This window comes from Fukomys damarensis, unplaced genomic scaffold, assembly GCF_012274545.1.
Source record: "Fukomys damarensis isolate Sample0158 unplaced genomic scaffold, DMR_v1.0_HiC HiC_scaffold_8, whole genome shotgun sequence".
Taxonomy (NCBI): domain Eukaryota; kingdom Metazoa; phylum Chordata; class Mammalia; order Rodentia; family Bathyergidae; genus Fukomys; species Fukomys damarensis.
In genome coordinates, this window is record NW_022900920.1 from 27,322,082 (window position 1) to 27,344,515 (window position 22,434).

Consider the following 22,434-nt stretch of genomic DNA (forward strand, 5'->3'; position numbering starts at 1 on the left):
TGAACAAGTGCATGGGAGATACAGAGAAAGGAGCAAATCAGCATCTGTCCACATCAGTGGAAACTGTCGTAGCTACTGAATAGGAGAAGAACATTTTCAGGAGCAGGGTAAGGGGAGTGAGAAAGTAGGTGTCCATAGCAGGCAGAGGAAAGTGTGTGAGGCAAAGGGCAGTCCTGTGAATGACTAGTGTGCTCTGGGCAGGAAAATCCAGGTCCAGGAGAAGACCAGACCTAGCTGGGTAGGCAAAAGAGGAGCTCCTTTGAGCGGCTCTGTATACTTACTTATTCATCTACCTACTTAGGTATATATTTCCTTATTTATTTCAGGAATTGTACTGATTTACAACTTCTTTGGAAAGGAGTTGGAGTGATGGTCAATAACGAAGGCCCTGAGGGACTGCTCTGTCCTGCTCACGTGGGTGGCCCCTCTAATCCGCAGCCCTCTCTGGAGAGCAACACTCTCCCATAGTTAAGCAGTCACACCTTCTTCAAAAATAGTTTGTTGTGACTCAGTCCTTCTGGAAGTCTGACTCTAGAACTCAAGCAGCCTACAAAATACTCCCCACATCAGTGCAGTCTCTTCCCAGAAATGAGATCTGGGCAGTCTCAATTTCTTCTTCCTTTCGTTTATACACTGGTAACTTTGGCTCTGCTGGTCTCTTTGGGAGCTGCCTTAGACAGTTTGGCTGCTATTATAAATACCTTAGACTGGGTTGTCTCTAAAGGACAGAAATAGATTGCCTTGGTTTTGAATGGTGGGAAGTCCAGGATCAAGGCACCCATGTGATAGCTGACCTGACCCCATTTGTGTTAAGTCCAGTGACTCCCGGTGTTTGTCCCCCCTCCGGAAGTCCCCTCAGTTAACGTATAGCAGACCACTGCATCCTGTGTGAGTCTCCAACTATACGTTATCTTTGTGACCTCTTGGTAGAGCAGCCTGCAAATGTAGTCTTTACTACCTTGTAAAGAAGACCCCACACCTGTGAGATATTTTGTTCTAATTAAACCATGTTAAACCTTTCCTGACCCCCACTGACTTAGCAAAGTTCTGCTCCTGTAAAATTCCTGCTTGTGCTCGCCCCAGCCCTCCCCAAACAGAAAAGTCCTTAAAAGGACCCTGTGAACTGCCTTTCCTTTGTCAAGAATTTTTCTGGTGTGAGTGAGCCATTCCCGATGGCCAGTTTATGACAATAATAAAGGACTCACTTTTATTCAGACTGTGGGGCATCTCTACAGTTCCAACTCACATGGCCCTGTAACACCAGCAATCCTGTATTGGTGGCTGCTACCAGGAAATCCTGGGATTAGGGCTCACCGGCTGAGCCCATAGGACCCTGGACAGAGGCTTCCTTCACCCCAAACAACCAGACTGTGTGTGAAATCAGCAGATGAAGATCTTAAGAGGAATTTTAGGCCCTGCGTGATGCAGGATTTTTTGTTACTCTGCAGTGAACACTTGGTTGCATATATAAAATGTGCTAGAGAAACAGAGGAGGCACTTAAAATGCTATAAGTTTTCAAATTCCTAAGTGAAGTGAACTCTCATGGAAATACCCAATTCGATGTTATCCTCTAAAAGTGTGGTAGGGTAAAGGAGAGGGTGTATGGAAGAATAAATCACTTTGATGAACTAGAATACTAGACAGAATTTAAAATAATCAGATCTAATAAGAAGCTCATCTGGACGGAGAGACCCCGGGAAAGGAGAGCATCCGGAAGAGGGCAGGCAAATTTGCCCAGAGAGGGACAACCGAGTGGAAAAGGAAACCCACTGGACTGAACCAAGTACAGGGCAGCTGAAAAAGATGAGCAGGGCTGCGGTTGGCCCATGGCGCCTCCAGGAGTGGGAGGGAGGGAGGGAGGAAGGGTAGGAGGGCAGCAGCTCCGAGGGCCCCTCCTCACTCTGCCAGCACCGGGCAGCTCTGTGTCCCTAGCCGAGAGCGCCTGGACTAACTGCGAGGTGTAGGCCAGGCCGGACTGGAGGGCAGGGATCCCGGGGCGGGAAGAGATAGGACAGGGCCAGGACAGAGCCAGTGCTGTCCTGGCGGTTAGGGAAGACCCGAGCCAGTGGGGCGTCCAGCTTGCCAGCCTTCGCTGCCGAAACAAAGCCAGCACCTGGTGAGCGAGGGGGCGGCCACCAGTCCTGCCAGTTGGGGAGTGAGGCTCTGAGGACCCAGGACCGCAGGATGGAGAGGGCAGAGTCGTGGTGCCTCGGGTGATGGGAGATGAGACCTGTAGGGGGGTAACCTTGGTGACCTGATGATGCCGGGCAGGTGTTGGCTGGCAGGGTCTTGGAGAATCAGGAGCCGGGGTTGCGCCTCCTATGGGCTGGGGCTTTAGCCTGGAGAGCCTCCTGGGCAGGTGTGTGCCTCTCCCGGGAAGGGAGGCGGCTGACCCTCACAGAGAGGAGGGTGCCAAGGCCTGCGGACCCGATCAGCAGGGCCAGCGGTGGGTGGAGGTGCTCTGGAAGCCTTGTACAGAATTTGGGTTTGCTGTCTCCTTGGGCTTTTGTTTTGCTTTTCAGTTCTTGTTTATTATTTATTTTATTTTTAGATTTTGCTTTATTCTTCTTTCTTGGGAGCATTCCCTTCTTTTTTGAAATCCTTCCCTGTTTTTTTCTTCTGTCTTTGTCTTTTTCTTTTCTCCCTGTTTTCCCTCCCTTCCTCTCCATCTGGTCTGTCTCTCATATGGTAAATATATAGGAGATGCAAAAGAGTAAGAGTGAACCAGTGCTTTAACATAAACAGTCCCTCTCATGGGTTGGTCATGTTAGGGTAACCCTCACCAGAACAGTGTATAGTGGATCCAAACAAATCCAACTACAAGTACATTAGCGGGTTCCTCCTACTGCTCACAGCTCTCATCAGCCTCTAATTACATCCTGTTTCTTGTCTGTGTTTCACCTACTGGAATTTCTCTCCTCTCCCTCTTCTTAATGACTTATCCTTCCTTTCCCCTTCTTTCCATCCCCCATCGCTCCACATTCCAGTTAACAGCTAGTACATAGCAGCGTAGAGCAGTCTGTAAGGGCCATTGATAGAAGGGGTGGATTTGTCAAAACAAATTGTAAAGTTCCTCGCCGATGCATGGTTGGCTTTATTGATGCTCTCATAACTAGAAAAATTATCTCCTTGGAACACAATAGCAAGGTTCAACCCAATGAAACAGAATAGTTCAAACTGGGCAGTCAACACCTCTGGTAAATAAAGCCAAGACCCGCAAATGGAAAGAAGCTAATTGAAGAGATCTTCATACCGACAACAAAGTCTTTTCACTCTATTTGACCTAAACACTCAGCACACAAACATACACATGAACACAAAATAAGCTTTAAAAACAAGGCAACAAAATGCTTCCCCAAACTCCCATTGCCCCCAGAATAGATAAGAGAAGCATCAGTAGGCAGGTGGCTGAATTACTCCAAATGATGAAAAAGAAATCAATGAATTTCAGCAATTTATGTCAAACATTATAAAACCAGACAGACAGTGGAATCAATATACGTAGAGATCACTGAGTTCATGAAGAAACAAATAAATAATTAGAAGAGCTAACCAAGACTGTTTAAAATTTGTGTGACAAATTTCTAAGACAGAATACATGGAAAGGTACCAAACAGGAATCCAGGAGATAAAGAATTCTGTTGAATGCATGAGAAGCAGGAAGTGACCAATGTGAGGAGAGAATATCAGATCTAGAAGATAAATGTGATGGAAGAAATAGTATATTAAGAGATATCTTAAAAAAACAACAGGAGAGCAAGAATGAGTGATCCAAATAAAAAAGCTTCTGCAGAGAAAAGGAAGCGACTGACAGAGGGAAGAGACAATACATGGGTTGGAATAAAAATTTTGGCAGCTGACTCCCAGGGACTGCAGCCTGGAATTGTACCTAAAATTTATGATTCTACAGAAGGAAGCCAGGTCAACTTTTCAAAAAACGACTCTACATTTTTTCTAAAATAATTCCTTTAGTTCCTGTCCCACCTAACATCAATATAAGATGTACATCTGGAATTAGAAATCACCATATGGTCAGCTTCTTTTTTGTCATACCATTGTCCTTTCTTACACGAGTCTTTTACCTGCAAACATGACTATTCCCTAAGAGGCTGCCCTAACAGATCTCTGCCTCTAGTTAACCTCAGACAGTAGTTGATTTTACCTAACTTTATATTTAATAACTGAGAAGTAATATCTAGAATACATAAAGAACTCAAAGAATAGATCCTCTCAAAATAAGAGACCCAGTCAACAAATGGGCAATTGAAATGTCCAGGAATTTCTCAGAGTAAGAGTAAATAGTCAACAAACACAGGAAAAACATACTGAACATCTCTTGCCATTAGAGAATTACAAAATAAAACAACACTGTGATTTCATCTTACTCCAGAAAGAATGGCCATCATCAAAACTTAAATAATGATGGTGAGGCTGCAGGGAGAAAGGAATCCCACATGTTTTATGAGAACGTAAACTAGTAAAACTACTATGGAAAATCACATGGAGATTCCTCACAAAACTACAATTAGTAATTCCATTTGATCCAGGTATTCCTCTTCTACACATCTTTCCAAAAGATTTAAAGACAGCATATTACAGTGATACATGCGTACCCATATTTATGGTAACATGATCATAATAGCTAAACATTTGAAGTGGCCTGCATCCACCGACAGATGAATTAATGGATGCAGGAAATGTAATATTCAGACCTATGGAGTTCTGCTCTGCCGTAAAGCAAGACAAATTTACGTCATTTTTAGGAATATGGATATGCCTTGAGACCATAATGCTAAGTGAAATGAATCAGACACACAAGCTTAAATAGCGTATGATTTCCTTTATGGGAGAAACCCAAATTATATAATTTAGCAAAATAAAATATCAATAATAGGAAACGGAGATCTTTTGCCCATGAAAAGAGGATCTAGAATTGAAGTACAGTGGTAGAAAGGGGAGAGGAAGATATAGCATGTATATGTCCCAACTCCCCATGACGAACATAATCATTATTTACTGCAAGCATGTACTAGTAAAATAATTAAAGATTTTAAAATAACGTCCCACAAGGCTAAATATTGTGTAATGGAAGGCCCGAACATATATTCCATCCTCATAGAAAGGTACAAAATATTTGCCTCCAAATCCAAAACCTTCAGCTATCAATCTTATCTATTCATTTTCTTGCTTACTTTTTAGAGCGTTGCCATTTACTCTGCCTCCTATCTGGATACCTTGTATAGGGTTTGAAGTGATGATGTTTGTTCTTCCTCTGCTTCCTGTCATCTACAGAGTTAAAGCTACTGTCTATAACTTCACTCATGAAGATTAAAAATTGTACTTAAAACGCCTCCTTTTGTGTAATTCAGCATCATCCTCTCGTCAAACTGACTTTGGACTTTGACCATTAAGTGAAGTATTCTGTAGCTTTAGGGGGTGGTATCGATAAGAAATACTGGGGAACCATTCTCCTCCTCCTTTGTCCAAGGCCCGCTGAAGTCTGTTTTCTCTGTTGCATTTGTTACTATCAGCTCCAGCTCTGTAAGATTTCCACCTAATTTTCATGGCCTCGCCAATGTGAATTCAGAACTACTCTTACTACGTTATACTGATACCCCTTTAATTTTGCATAGTGGAATCGGTCAGATCATGCTGTAATTAAATCAATAAATAAGCAAAACGTATGATATCTGAAAAGCATTTCTTGTTGCAATTCCGAGAATCTCCCATAATACTACATCACAGTTGCAAAGGTTTCGGGATAAAATAAATGCTAATCACAGTGGAAAAGATGCAACTGGTACTCAATAAGTATTTGTTTTTATAAACTATGATGATTATAAAACATGAATCCACTTTGCTATAACTCTATTTCCATTGTGATAAGAGAAACTGGCCAATTTACCAGCAAAAGATTAGGGCACAGTGCCTCCTTGTCATTCCTCCATTCGATTTAAGGAACTTTTATTTACCTTCTGAAGTATTTCTCTTTATTCAAAGAAAATCTTTTATCTAATCAAGAATCCTGAGCTCATTGTTTCTGGAAGAAACTGTGGCTCATAGGACATAAGGAAACGTTAATTTTGACTACAGGTTCTTTCTGAGGTTGTTTTCTTTCAGAGTAATCATTAACGATATGTTTTAATGACCCGAAATGAATGAGCAGGTATTTAAATTGAACATTATCGTGCAGATTTAGGAAATCCTAGTAATTTCCTGATGCCTAATAGCATTTGTAGCCATTCTATTTTGGATGTCTTTTTTCCCTTTTTAAACTCAAATAACTTTGTTTAAGGGCAAAAATAGAGGATTAGGCACTAATCTCCTCTCCCATGGTACATTACTGTGTAATTTTCTGGTTGCTACTCTCAGAGAGTTTTGGTGTATTGTTAATGCTGAGGGCGAGCTATCTGATGGATAAAGCTAGGTGGTGTTCATCTCTCAAAATGCAGATTAAATCCATTAGGAAGGTGGGGAGGGCTCTTTCTAGAAAGCCACATGATCTAAAGGTGCTATTTTTGGAAGAAATGTTATAAATCATTGTTCTCATAGTTTTCAAAGTCCTTGTATGAGCTAATTTTAAAAAACATTAATCTGAGGCAAATTTTCCAATATGTAAACTTATTAAAAGTCTACTTCTCTAGCTAAAGTTCAAGCTTTCATCTTGTTCTTTTTTTTTTTTTTGGTACAGGGAATTGAACTCGGGTCCTTGTGCTTGCAAGGCAGGCCACCGAACCGCTGAGCTAAATCTCCAGCCTTGTTCATTATTAATATAGGAAATTGAAATGGTTCCTTCAGCCCACACTTTACTTCAGACAGTAATACAAGATTATACCTGGGTTTCTTACTTCACAGCATGGTTATAATTTTCTGAAATAGTTATTTACGTGGGAGTGTTTTAGTAAATTATAAAATCCAGCAATGAGCTAATATTACTAGACTACAAAATAAACTTTCGCAGTGGTAGCTGATAAGACAAAATGATAAATGGGTATTTAGACAAGAAGTATCCCAAAACTGGGCAGAACAAAAGGTTGTAAGATATCTGGAGGGTTATGCTGAAGAGGACGCGTACTACACGTGTGCATCTGACTTACACTGATTGGGGCCGTTGATCATCAGAGATTACAAATAAGATTTATTCTAAAAATTTGAGGGTGGTTGTGTATGACAAGTATTTTATGACTTTCTTTGGGAATAGGATGACTTCTTATCTCTTCAGGCTTTCCATTACACAACATCTTTTGACTTTCAGTTCCTCGTTTTTTAAAATTCTGGCCAGTGTTGTAGTTCATTAGGCTCATCTATTTTACTATACACCCTCTCCTTCGTGCTACTGCACTTTCAGAAAACAACATGTCAGGAGCCTATTTCACTGAAGAATTTGCAAGCTTATTGTTGATATAGCCTTGTAAGTATCTCTTCTTTCCCTGGCACATTAGTATATGCATCCAAGTGTCCTTTGTAGGGAACAGACAAAGAAAAAATCTGGATCATACTTAATAGGGTCTAAAATATTTGTGTGTCTTGATCTAACGATTTCATGCATGGTCTGGATATTTGTCGAATGACTGTTCCCGAAAGCCAAGGGCCAGGAGGTGAAGGGAGCGATTGTACCAGCTCCTCATGTCCCCGATGAACACGCCAATGTGCCCCAATTGTGGGCTCAGATATCACCCTTTTCTGACTCTGTAAGGCTGGGGGTCTCTAACGGTATCCAGAAGCACCCCCTGCCTGTATCCATAACCCTAAACCTACCTACAGCAGCTCCTTCTATAAATCTTCTATAAATATTACTTGGAAGGCTCATATTGTGTCCAGGCCTCAGACTATCTTCAGCATCAGCAGAAAAGAGCGATATTGCTTTTTTGAAATAAGCAAAATGACTGATTCGAGAAGGTACAAATATCCTTATTTTTTTTATGATGTACGGGTAAGTGAAAGTATTAAACCATTCTAATAATACATAAAAATATTCCTATGTGGCCAAAAGGAAATGAAAGTGTTCTTTCTTAAATTTAAAAGTTCTAAAGCTGCAAGTTCATCGAAAATATACAGACAACACATATGTGCAGGTCTACTAGCCATCGTGGGCTTCCTCACTGTCTCAGCACTTACTGTGTTCCAGCTTTCTTATTATTACGTGACTCCTCAAACGTGGAAACCACCGTTTTCAAAAACGGTTTTCTATCAGGCTCATATCTCCTTATGAGTATTGTCATTTTAATTCTCATCTGTTACCACATTGTCGTGTTAATTGTATGTCACTGATGTTGCTTCCTGTCATAGCTCTGCCTTAAGCTTCAGTGACATGATTTCCTACGCCCAGAGCTGAAATTTGCATTTGAACTAAGTCAGTAGACTGCCCTCCAGGGTTTGCAATCCTGAGGAAACCAGAACTATAGTTTATTTCTTTTAAGTGGTGAGATTTGATGGAGATTTCAGGGAAGAGGCTGCATGACTGTTATAGAAATTAAATCTCTAAAAAGTGTATAAAAGTCATATTGAGGCCCGTCTCTGTACAATCCCTTATGTTCCAGGCCCCACACCATATATCAGTAATGTGACCAATGATTTTCCTTGGTCTTGGAGTTGCTTCATGAAGATGAAACCAGTCATTTTTATGTTCCACACTCAGTCTGACCACCTTTGATCAAGGAGGGGATGGGAGAAATTTGGTGATTGTTTCCGTCTTTCCTTCTTCAGGTGAAACATTCTGCTATGCACTTAAGACTCTGGAGTGTTTGTGAATACTTCCCTGAGATCAAGCACAAGTGGCTCATAGCAACATCCAACTAAACAATGACTCTTCGCATTGATGGCTTCTGCTTAATTTCCCTCAGAATCCCTTTCCTAAGATCACATCGCATCTCCAAATTAATGACTGAATGAGAACCTTTGCTCTATATGTTCTGATTGATTTTAACCAAGAGACTTGTATCCCTCATAACCTTTGTCAGGGGCAATGACTGCAAGATGCCCAGTGCTGGCACTGCCCTCCCTCCCTCCGGTACTCATCTTTGGCACTGGAGCACCGTGTGGCCTCCGAATATGGCTCCACATAAAGGCCTAGGAAATTATGGAGGGTGAGTGGATGGGATTAACTGGCTTGGTTCAATCTTTCTGCTGCTCCAGAAAGGATCAGACTTCATTCTGTATCTCTGATTCTCTAAACACATATGAAATCTACGTTAATTTAGCCATTTACCAGTTTCAATTTGAATGAGTGGAAGCAGGCTATATTTATTAGTTTAGTGACTTTTTGTTGTGTGACACATGTGGTATTCAGGATTGCACTCTGTACCTCAGAAAAGATGTATCATTGTTAGGGTTTTCAGTCAGCTGAAAATAATAGAATCCCGGTTTTGACTAAACTATATATGTACCAGACACACAGATATTAAAAACAATTGAGCCCTAAAGCAATGTAAGGACTGCATCAATGATTCTGATCTACAAAATGGCTAGAAATTTTGAGTTGTGGACATTTGAATTTCTTGAGATCTATTGCTTTTTCTACCTTCTACCACTTAATATTCTTACATGCTTCAGCCTGCTCCTGAACAAAGTAGATTTCTAAGATGTTAATGGATGTCTTTCCCACTAAGATCTAAATTATTATCTTACTTCTTTCCTGGGCATCGGGAGTAGCTCACTTTATTTTGCAGATTCCATGATAAGGTAAAATACATTACAGACTGGAAAGGCACCTATGATCTCAGGGAAATGAGTCCACAGATCCAACAGACCCACAGTAAACCAATGTGTGTGTGTGTGTGTGTGTGTGTGTGTGAGTGAATACTTTAGGTAACTGGGTATGAATATTAACCCCATCTCCAATGTCTGATCTATGGCCACCAGAATAAATGCCCCAAGTTTTCTGGATGGAATATCTGGGGAAATCATCGCTATGTACATTTCACAGACTATTGGGAAGTTTTTCATTCTGGAGATGCAGGCGCTTCCTTAGCCAATAAGATTATGGGTCTGAAAACTGGGTAAGAAACCAGGATTCTTTACTAGAACAACCATTCATTTGTTAAAAGTTGAAGATCCTCTTTTTAACAGCTAATCCATTTTGCTCTTCATTAGGCCATGTTTTATTAACTATCTCTGTAAGTCTCTTTTGGATTCCAATCCAAATTTGCTGCTTCCTCTGAAAGTCCCGACCTTCGGGTACCTGGCAGCTTCCTGACACCACCTGGCTTTTCCTATTTGAGGATATTTTCATTCCTGTTGACCTCAGAAAGCCACGTTGTGCAACAGCTTCCATTATTGTCTTCCCTGGCCTCAGAGGACATGCTCCACTGAGCATTTTAGTGACACTAATGCTCTTTCCACTGTTACTTTTCCTGTGGTCTTTGGGAATAGAGAGGCCCCTGGGCTTTACCCTAGAACTCATCATTTAGCATTTTTTCCGATGAGAACCCATGTATCCATTCCAAAAGGCCCACTTTACCAAGGCTGTTATTTCTTCTCCTCCCACTGCCACGGGAAGCAATACATTTCTACTTTACTAGTCTGGATTGTCACATTTTCTATGTTTCCAGAAACAGTCTTGTTAGAAAGTTTGCATACCCCTGGGAACCTTGCCAGAGTGTTGAGTCTTGAGTGTAGAGACAGTGTTCCTTATTAAAATATTCTACCTCATTTAAATTTACATTCCAGCTGCCTTTACCAAGCCCCTTCGTAACCCAGATCCAGTGTATTTCCCTGTTCATGTCTGGACATGCCAGCTCAGACTTCCTGCTCTATTATTGGGTTTGTCATATTCCCTATTCAATTATGCTATGACCTAGATCCACCTGGCCTATATTTTTTGTAGAGTCTGCTAGAACAACTTGACTACGCAAGAAACGGGCCCATCACCTGTGTAGGATTCAAGCCTTTTGGTTCCACAGCCTTGGAGCAGGGTTAAACATAGAACAAGTCTTTATCCCAATTCCAAATGTTTTCCTCACTATGGCCATCTTCCTGATCATGCTAGTTGTGTTATTAACGTAGGGGCAAGGAGTGGAGTTAGGAGTAGGTCCTGAGTGGGACTCAAGGTGTCTTGAGGGAAATTTTTGCATTGCTCTTCAGAATAAAGGGAAGAACAGGCTTTTTTTTTCCATACAGAAATGTCACGTCACATCTGCAGACTCATAGCACTCAGGAGACTTTGAGTAATCCAGTCTTATCAGGTCATCCACCACGATTTTCCTACCATATGTCTCTGAGGCCCAAAACCTTGACAATGGTCTCCTGCTGGAGCCTGACTTGCCAGGCAAGAACTCAGGAGGACCGGAGCATCCCAGGATACAAAGCAGGAAACACTCCTGAAACCAGAATGTTGCTGTACACCACAAATAAACCTGCCTTAGAGCTATGTAAAGAGATTCCAGAGCATCACAGAACTTGTTTGCCCAAGCTATAGCAGACACGTGAATGGGTACAAGACCGACCTAGAGGAGCTCTGTGGGTGAAGGAGGCCTGGCCCCTAAAAGCTTGACTGAGAGAGGCCCACTTTCCCAGCATGAAGCCTCTCGGCCCAGCTGTGTCCTGCTCTCATGCATCTTCCACACCGAGACCCACACAAGCCGGGACCAGGTCAAGACCTGTTGCCTTTTCCTAGTACTGTGTGTGTCGGAAGCACTTGCAAAAGGAGCCCCAGTTTAAAAGCTTGCATGTCTCTTATACAGACAAAATGCTATTTAAATGTCTTGCAGTTATGTTTGTTAAACATTCTGGTTGAGCACAGTGGCACATGCTTATAATTCCAGCTATTCAAGAGGCTAAGTCAAGAGGATTGCAAATTCAAGGCTACCCTCGACAGCATAGTGAGACATATTTTCTAAATAAAATATACAAAGAGGGCTGGGGATGTAGCTGAGGAGCAGCGTGCTTGCCTTTCCAGTATGCACAAGACCTTGTTCAATCCTCAGTATCACATGCGTGTGGGAGCACACACCCACCCATCCACCCACACAAACACAAACACACAAATTTGTATAGGGGAACCAAACTCTCTTCCATGGAAACACCATCTAATTCTCAGAAATTATAAGCAAGCACCTGCTCAGTATTCACTGTTATTGCAGGAAGTTCCTACCAGGTCTGGTGTGTTGGAAAGTGTGAATTATCTCTCTCACTGAAGGAGGTTTTTATCTGTGATATGGAAGGACCCCAGTGCCTTCTGTGAGTAGAGAAGTTGGAGATTAAAGATGTGAATTTAACAGAGGTCAGTTTCCAGATTAAGGGTTATCAGGTTTATTTTGGAGGAAGAGGAAAATGTGAGTTGAGGAGAAAAAGGGGAAGCTCAAATTCATTGATTTGAAGCATCAGAACATGGAAACAGGAAACTTAATCCTCAGAGCAGTCTGTTGGAGATCAGGGAAACTTAAATATTGTGGAGGAAGATGATAAGGATGTAGAATGTGGGTACACTGAAAAATGGATGAAATGATTGAAGGCAGCTGAGAGGAAATGGGGAGTTTTCGAACCTTATATAAAATAGGAAACGGTGAACTTTTTAAACTGCTGCCGAACACTGAACAAATATCAGCATCTTGGGGGAAGAAGCATTCTCTGCAGGCTGTAGACAATGGCACCAAGAAACCCTTTCATTCTTGGCAAAAGTAGGGCTCATTTGGCTGAAGAAATCTAGCGCAAGCTCATCAAATTAACAAGTTTAAGATTAAGACAAATTCAAACCATGTCAAGACTAAGAGGGCATTAAAAAGATAGTACTGAGAATGAAAATAATAAAATACTCATATGTTGAAATGTCACGGTGAAGCTCATTAATTTCTACAATTAAGGTAAGTTAATCTTTATAATAAGAAGATTAACCTTTATTCTTTCCGTCTTTCTGTTCTTCAGTTTTTTTGGCTTCCTTATAAAGCTGGCTCCCATTTCATGATAGTCCCTATAGATCAAGGTTTATATTCTATTCATTTCAAGCCAGAAAGTGAAATGTTCTCTTTTTCAGTGGTTCTGAAAACAAGTCCATTTGAAGTGAATCCAGTTGGCTCAGGTTGGCTCGGCTGGGTTTGCACCTGCTTCTCAGCTAGCCAAGGTGATGTGTGAGTTGGTACTGGAGGCGGGGACAGGGCCACGATTCTGTCACCATCTTACCATGGTTGGAGAGTGACCAATGGATTGTTAGCCCAGAAAACCCGGGAAGGTTACCAGAAATAGGGTGGGGTGTGGTGGAGCGAAGGTCTGTCAAATACAACAACTGTTCAAACCATTCTTTAATCCTTTATACTTTACTTGCCAAAAACATGGCCCACATGGAAGATTGTGTTTTCTTCCACTTTAGTTCATTGCTTCAGCCCCACATGCTGAGCCCTCCTGGCTTGATTTCATGTCTGGTAAACACTGCTTTCTTGGCAAATACATATCTCTTTACACTCTGTTACTTTTGACTTTTGCCTGAGTTCTGATGCACTTGACAAGTACAAGTTCACTGAGTTTTCCCTTGAGTGCTAGCTGTGGGAGTTTTCCATTCTCTTTCTCCCACTTGCTGGACCTAGCGCTCTAGGGACAACGCTGACTTCATTGTTATTTGTTAACACTGTTTGACATTCTGTGTGTGCCCATTCAAGCAATGAGGGAGACCGACACAGGTCATCAGGATTTGGCCTGTGCATTGTGGCGAGTACCAGACTGTCTATATAATAAGTGGAGAGACAGTTGGGGACAGTTTGATTGCTCACTTTATCATGGAACTAACAGGAGAGAAGGGAGATGTGATGCTAGATTTACTGAGGCAAGAGAGACTGGATGGTTGTTGAATATGTCTAGGAGCGTCTCTTTTGTTTCTTTAAGTGGCAGAATATCAAGTCTTGGAAACAGACTCAGCAGCTTCTGCAACCCTTCTAGCTTAGGTATCAGACAGGGAGAACGCTGGGTCTCCACCTGCACCTCCCCGGCTGTGCAAAGGTCCTCTCATCAACCCTGCACGGTCAGATGCTTCACCACGAGGCCTGACACTGCACCAGTCTTCTTTCTCCAACTCTTTGTTAGAGATTCAAAGGGAAACAGAGCTGAGCCTACAGTGAGAAGCTGAGTCCCCACAGGGTGTTGTTCGCTTTCTGCCTTTCTCTGGTTTAAGATTACAGATGAAGTGTTTTTTAAACTCAAACTTTAGAGAACTGACTTAAGAGTCTCATCTCATCATGTAGCTATAGCAAGAAGGGAGATTTATGAGAGATTTTAACATTTAATAGTTTTTGCCTTTATCTTTCCGTAGAACTTTCTATGAACACGTTATCAGGAAGACTGGACCTCTTCCTGGTAAATACTTCTAGAAAAATAATTATTTTATGCTAATGGACTTTTAATGGTATGCCTGCATTTTAATCAGAGGAAATATAAAATGAACAAGAAGAAATGTAAGGCATACGAAGTATAGGGGCCAGGTGCGTCCAAGGAAAAGATGTGTCTGGAGAAGGGAGAGAGCGACTCTCTCCAAGATAAGAGGGCAGTGCACAGTGGAACACCGCTTTGGTGCTGGCTTTCTAAATGCTCCTGCTCATCCAGTGGAGCTTTTTTCCTGAGCTATTTTGGTCAGTTCTGCCTCCATCTGTTTCATGAACTTCATCCTACTAGCTAGCTCTCTCGGGGGTGTAGTGAGCGAGCTGGTGTTTTTGATCTCTTTGGAAAGCTGTTGTGAAGCATTGGACTGGGAGACTAGAACTATGGATACTGGACCACATACTGATGCTAATTACTTTTGTGACTCTTACTTCAACATACAATTTATATTCATTGAGCTGAATGTTGATTTGTTCTGGAAATCTATGCCATTTACACTTTTCCTTGAAATATTGTAATGGATACCTGAACATTTTGTTTACTCCTGATTATCTCCAAATTTTAATGACAATTTATAAAATTTGCATTTTCCTAAAAGAAATTCTTTGAGGGAAGAGATGACATTATAGGTATGATAATGTACAACATAATCATTGGCCCTATTTAAAGAGGGCTTGCTGTATAACATAGGCCATGCCAAGTGTTTTCCATATATTATCTTGTGTAATTCTTTTATGTTCCAATTAACCCTAGATGAAAGGAGACACTATTATCTCAATTTTAGAGGTGAGGAAACTGAAGTTTCCAAAGACCTTGCTCAAGATCAGTTAGAGAAATGCTAGACTGAGGTCTCAAACTCAACTATTTCAAAACCCCTGGCTTATATCACTGTGATACACTTGCTGTTGTACGGACTTAATAGGAATGATAAATTCCATACCTCCTTTCCCATCTCCTACAACATCATTACCTCTGCAGGAGGCATGGGTTTCTAGCCTCAGATCTTCCTCTCCTATATACACATGCAGAGTTCACCACAATCCCATCCAGTGAGAACTGGCTCAGAGACTCTCAATGGTAAGATTCCCATCTGATTCCTTTAAATATTTTTTCTTTCTTTCTTTCTTTCTTTCTTTCCTTCTCTCTTTCTTTCTTTCTTTCTTTTTCTTTCGTACTGTGGATCAAACTTAGGACCTTGCTCTTGCAAGGCAGGCTGTGGCACCACAGAGCTAAATTTCCAGCCACTAAATCTTCATTTTTATTTATTTTTTTGACACAGGGTCTCATGATGTAGTTGAGACTGACCTGGAACTCACTATGTAACCCAGGCTGGTCTTGAACTCACAGTGATCCTCCTGCATCAGCCTCCTGAGTGCTGGGATTATAGCTGTGTACTACCATCCCCCCCTAAATCTTCATTTTTAAAAGGCTATTGGCTACCTCCTTTATTTCTATGCAAAATTTTTAAAATATTGTTATCACTTACATAGAATTTTTTCAAGGCTATGAAAATTTAGAATGTTATAGAATCCCTATAAGAGGATTAAAATATCTACCTGCAGTGATGTATAAATGAAAATCAGGAACACAACAGAACCCTCTGTTGTACATTTGACTGGGCAGCTAACGATGACAGGGATAAATTTTCTTTTTCTTCAACATCAAAGATGTCTTTATTAAGTTTATTGGTACATTTTAGGAATACAATACAGTTACATCCATCCCTGGGAATTTGTACCTTTGCGTAATATTTCATAGTTCTTACTTTTTCCCCATTCCCCTACCCTTCCTTCAACCCCTCAACCTCTCCCTACTTAAAAACAGTTTCCATTTTTTTCTTTTCTCATATTTATTCCTTTCCCTTCTTTCCTCTCCCCTACCCCTCCCACCTGTAAATATTGGATAGTTGCTAGAAACTGAAAGTGTAAATAAGGATCAAAATGTATAATTGATAATGTGAAATAGGAAGAAATGACCATTTTCAATCTTGTCACTTAATTGCAATATTTACCAGAAGGAAGCGCTAGCCAACTATCCCCTGTGCCTTTCAGGAAAAAAGAGAGAGAACTTCAGATGGTGATGGGCTCCCTCACTCCCTTTGGCTGAAAAGAGTCTATAGGTGCTCTGTACTTTGTATATATTTATGTAGTATGCATCAGACTTTTCTCTAAGGAAAATAAAATCTTTAAGTTGTTCTGAATTCTGACAGAGTCAGCTTCGGCTGACAGTCATTGGCCAGGATGTAATCAATGGGAGAAAGGTAACAGAAACAAAACAATGATCCCAGAAAGAGTGCATGACTCCGACAGCCGCTGCCCTGAGGGAGTGCTCTGGAAAAGCTCGGTCTGGATTACTTGGCCTCTCTGTTGAGCTTTCTGTATACACACATATGTAACATTCATCCTGTTTTTTACATTTTTATTTAAAATTTTATTATTAATTTATAAAAGTTACATATGTTTAGGGAGCATAGTGTTATATTTTGATATATGTATATAGAGTGGTTCAGTTATATCAAGTTAATATTTGCCACCTGAGATACTTACAAGTTTGGGTTTTTAAAAAAAAATGTATTGGTACATTTTAAGTATACAATATAATGGCATTCATCACTGGAGATTTGTAGCTTTACATGATATATCTTGCTTCTTATTTTTCTCCATATCCTGCTCACCCTTTATCCCCTCCACCCATCCCTATTTACACGGTCTTTCTTTCTATTTTTACATTTCTCCGTGTTCACTCATTCCCTTCTTTCCTTACCCCTACCGCTCTTCCTTCCCCTGTGCACCTTTTCTTCCTATTTCACATGATCTATTATACATTTTCATCCTTATTTACACTTTCAGTTTCTCACACCAGAGAAACTATTTGGTATTCCGATGAGTTTTTTTTGTTTTTCGTGGGTTTTTTTTTTTTTTTCCGGTAGAGAAGTTTTTGAATTTATTCTTTAGTAATTTAAAAATAAACATGTGACCATTAATCTTGCTGTGCTGCATATCGCTGGATTTAGAAGCATCCAGCAGATCTTTAGAGCACCCTTCTAGGAATGTCTGGTGAGGCCTGCAGATGTGGCCTAGGGTATAGTATCAGATCCCGGGCCCTTTTCCTCCAGTCTGCTCCCCGGCTTTGCTTCCCAGCCTCCATGAACTGAGCAATTTCGCTCTTCTGCACCTTTTAGCCACGATGACTCTGTCCCGAAGCCAGCTGACCATAGACCGAAACCGTGAGCCCAATTACACCCCTCCTCCTTTAAACTGCCAGTGTCAGGGGTCATGTCCAGGGCTGTGACGGGTGACAGACATTATTGCTATTAAATAGACTCAACGCACTGCACAGTAGGTCTTGAAAACTTCTTCCTGAACAGCTGCTTCGCAGCCTTCAGTGAACATTTCCGCCGCCTTCATTCCGTCTCCTCTTCCAGCTTTAGCAATTGCCATCCATTTACAATTAGAAGTGAGATCATGTGGTGTTTGTCTCTCTTTGTTTACTTTATTTCACTTATCGTAATTTCCTCTAAGATTATGTTCTTGCAGTGAAAGGAAGCTAGTAGTCATTTTGAGCAAGTTCCTTATGAATCTGAATGTGCCTAAATTTATGATAAGAGAAGGATTTAAGTGATGCTTGAGGGAGTACTAGTCATTTCTCGTTGGTCATTGCTTTCTGTTCTACTGCCCTTCTAAAATTCAGTTCCCTGTCTGAGCTGTGATTCAGAAGTATGGCATCGGACTGTTTCCATGAGAAAAATGTCAGGCCAGTTTTCTGTCATTTGTGTTGGTACAGTTACTGTGTGCTGAGGAAGATTGTAAGGTCTGGCCGGGCTCAGAAGGAGCGCAGGCAGTACCAGAAGGGGTGCCCCAGTCTCCTGGGGAAAGGAGAGCCTGCACATTTCCAGTGCTGTGTCTTTGAACGTATAACTGGAACGCCATGATTTACAACCCTACTGCAGGAGTGATCTGTCATCGCACCTGGTTGCAGGGATCTGAAAACTGCACCAGGCTGGTTTTAAACTAGAGGGATGCAGTTGATTCTTGGTGCTGTGAAGGAGAGCCAGTCTGATGCTGCTGAAATCCTCCATCTCAGTAATAGCACTTAACGCCTAGTATGTCAGGCACTGCTCATCCTCTGTATGTGGGTTCTGTTTGTCGGGTTCAGAACTGCCTTATGAGCTAGATGCTTTTGTAAATGAGGAAACAAGTTCAGAAAATGAAGGAATTGCTCTCAATGATAAGACATGGCTAATTCCTTTGCTGTTATGCAGTAGCAGTGTTTGAGGTACAGATGCAAAATAGTCAAGTGAGAACAGTAATAATTTCATAAAGTGCTCTTTCGTACCAAAGCCTTAGTCTCAGCAGTGGATCATTCAAACCCTGGCTAGGCATTTTGCATACACTGTATCACTTACTATCCACAATCATGCTATTGGGTAGCTATGAATATTCCTAAGCAGTGACCACTAGGGCCAGTATTAGGTAGTTAAAACTGAATTTATTCACACTAAGGGACAATTGTAGTTTTAATGATGTTCCATGAATACATTTCAAATATTACCTTTCTTAATACAGAGAAACAAATGTCCAGGACACTGGGAGGTCTCTGTTCATTTCCAAGAAAGGAACCATTCACTAAAATTGTGCTATCCTTTCAATCCTACAGGGCCCAGAAGTAATGAGGTGCTATATTTATTTCACTTTATGATCAGATAATGTCAAGTGAAGCTTCAATGCAGATAAATATTTTATAAACTGCACTTGTCTGAGTAACTCATTGTGTGTGTTATTTCTCTTTTGCCAAGTATTTAATGGTCTGCGCTGAGAGCCAAAACCAGCAGTGGGAATAAAAATGTCAGGAGAGAGGAGAAAGGCCTGTCAGCGATGTTCTACTCCTCACAGAAATTGTCTCTCGAGAATCTAGTGCAAGGTGATTTATTTTCTTTAGAACTTGAAATCACTGTTTCCATTTTAGTCCAGTGAGCTCAAACCATGCTGCACCATTCTCAGTCCATTTGCTGAGAAACACACGTAGAGACAGTCAGTAATTCACACAAATAGAAGCAGACCACATGAGTAATCTGTCAAATGTATTTATTATTATTACTATTATTATTATTATTATTGGAATGGGGCGGCTGCTTCTCTTTCTCACATGCGTCCTCCTTGGAAAGGCCAGAGCTGTGCTCCCTAATTCATGTAAATTTTCTCTTGCCTTGATACCAATTTTTTGTAGCCCATCTGGGTCCCTTTACCCTCTCCAAATCACGGAGCACATAAATTCCACTATGCAGGGATTGAAGTCCTCTTTTCTTGGTGAAAGCTCATAAATATCCCTTCAGGACCTCCCTTTGTCCTCTCTACACTTCTCTGTCCTCAGGACTCAGGTGAGGTGAACATTGAGTTCTTAGTTTTAGGCATAGTTGTAAACGAAGTTGGCCAATGAAAACAAAGAGATAACATTTTATCTGAAAGAAAATATTTTTCTTAAGAGATGGCAAATAACTAGCTACAGCTTGGAAGCATTACATCTGCCAAGTACTCTGAGAAGCAGAGAGATGTGACTCGCACACTTATCTACCCAGGGAGCTCAGGGACACAGACAAGGACCCTATCAGCCAGCCTTGCTCTAGGACTCCAGGAAGTTTTGGGGGAGTGAATGTCTGAGTGGGTTTGCTAGGGGGAAAGCAGACAAGCATGACACGGAGAGTTCATTACTGCTGCACAAGTATACACTGAGAAAAATTAAGAAGACAATGGCATTCATAATAGCATCAAGGAAACTTAAATACTTAGGAATTAACCTAAGCAAGCAAGTGAATGACCTCCACAATGAAAACTACAGTACCCTGAGAAATGAGTTTGAAGAGGTCAACAGAGAATGGAAAGATGTCCCTGTTTTTGGATAGGTAGAATTGATATTGTCAAAACGATCACATTTCAAAAACTGATATCCAGATTTATTGAAATCCTAATCAAAATACCAAGAGCATTCCTCACAGAACCGGAAAAAATCAATCCTAAAATTTACATGGAACCAGAAAAGATGGAGAGTAGCAAAATTAATCCTGGGCAATAAGAGCCAAGCAAGAAGCATCATAATCTTCAACCTCAAGTTATATCACAAAACTACAGTGATAAAACAACATGGTACTAGCAAAAGCACTAACTTTATCATAGATGTTAAACAAAATAAGGCCCCTGAACTGCCTCATCCCTGGTATAGAAATAAGTCGAAGATACTGGTCTTGCCTCTCTCCACTTAATCTGAATACTCCTTGAGAGCAGTAGTCTTTCACAGTTGTATTTAAGTCTCTTTCAAAGCATCCAGCTGAGTTCTAAGCAATTAGTGGGAATCCAATAAAAAGTGAAAGGATGAATAGCAAACAGTCCTGGAAGGAGTGACTTACACATTGACATTTTGCAATATATTGAGGCACTGAAGATAGAGAAAAGAGCGCATGTGTGTGTGTGGTGTGTCTGTGTCTGTGACCGGTACAGGCAATAAAATAACAAAGTAACTCAGACTTGACTGCCTCGTCCTGGTAGTTTCATGTGTCACACATTGAAATGGGAGTCAAAGCTCTATTTGGTGGAGGAAAGCTAGAACCAAGGCAAGCATCTGGGTACAACACAACCGAGAAGCCAGATGTGACTGGAACACTTACTTGAGGAACCCGTGGTGCTCTCCGCTGGGTCCCAGCCATCAGAGAGTATCTTGTGTGAGGCATGGGCATTTCCCAGAGAATTGGTGTCCATCCTGAGGCGCTCCAATCACTTAACTTTTCACTCCCAAGAGCTAATCTTCTCCCAGGTGCCACTGATGCCACCTTTACTCTTTTCCTGTGGCTATGGAGATGACGTGGTGCAGTAACTAATTACAGGTTGTAAAACTAAAAGGAAATAGGGAAGTAGCCCAGGAGTGACTACTGAGCAGACAGAGTCAGGGGTAGACATAAGTTAATTGGCTTCCTGGCAAAGTTCTTCAGATTTCTCTAGGCAGTCCTTTATTTTAATTAGTGTTTATCAAGATTAGATGCTTCTGGAAGCCACCAGGAACAGTGTAGGGCTGCAGAGATTAAATGCTGTAACAGATCTGGATGTCTCTGGACAGGAAATCTAACAGTGCACAGTACAGGTTAGCTTTAATTATTTGTTTAATTTTTCATAACTGGGTACACATGCGGTTATTTCCCTTTATGCATAATGTGAAACTGATGCACTGAAATTCCTTTTTCAAGCAATTCTTAGATTAGAAGTCAAGTTTCCCAGAGCCTGTGTATGAGACGCTACCCATGGTGTCTCAAAGCCAGATTATTAATAGATGCTGATTTTTAAATTATTTATGGAACTTATACTGTATTTGATTCTGTCATTGTCATAGTTAATTTTCTCCTATCTTTTAAATCATGTAACTGGTTTGATAGACACATAAAGTGGAGATCTTCTTACCCACTGATTGTCCTAGTAAATGTCTGAAAAGATACATGACTCTCTGCATCAGGCATGTTACAGAAAGTAGTTAAGCACATGCTGTGATTCTAAGGGACATTTTCTCAAAGGATGTGAAATTTAAGCAGCATTTTAATATGAATGCAATTTATCTAGGTAGAAAAGTGGATTAAGATCTTACAAGCCTGGAGAGTATGTCCACGGATGCAGAATCTTGAAAAGTAGATTGGGTCCTTGAGAGGTTTGAACCAAGGAAAAAGAGAGACATAGGAGGGAGCTGCATAGTTAAGCCACATGAAGAAGGCACCGATTGGGGCTGAGGATAGAGAATTTTATACTGTGGTGAGAAAGGAGGTGTTGTGCATGGAAGGGACCACTTTGGGAGGTATTTCTGCCTTGCATGTTCTAATTAAGAAATAAAACAAAGAGATCAAATTCAGGGCTCCAGATTATTCAAAGTCTCTAATGGACCACAGATGGAACAGCAGAGATCCAAGGGAAAGAGATAGAGATGAACCAGGGATTGTAGATATGTAGTAAAGGACATTCTCTCTGTGACTGTACTTTCTTTGGTGATTCTATAGCTGGGAAACTGAAAAACACCGAAAAGGGGAACTGTAAAAGTTAAAGTTTTAGATTTAGTTTATGCTGCAACTTTTTTGAACTTGTATATTAGTACTAATGGTTTTT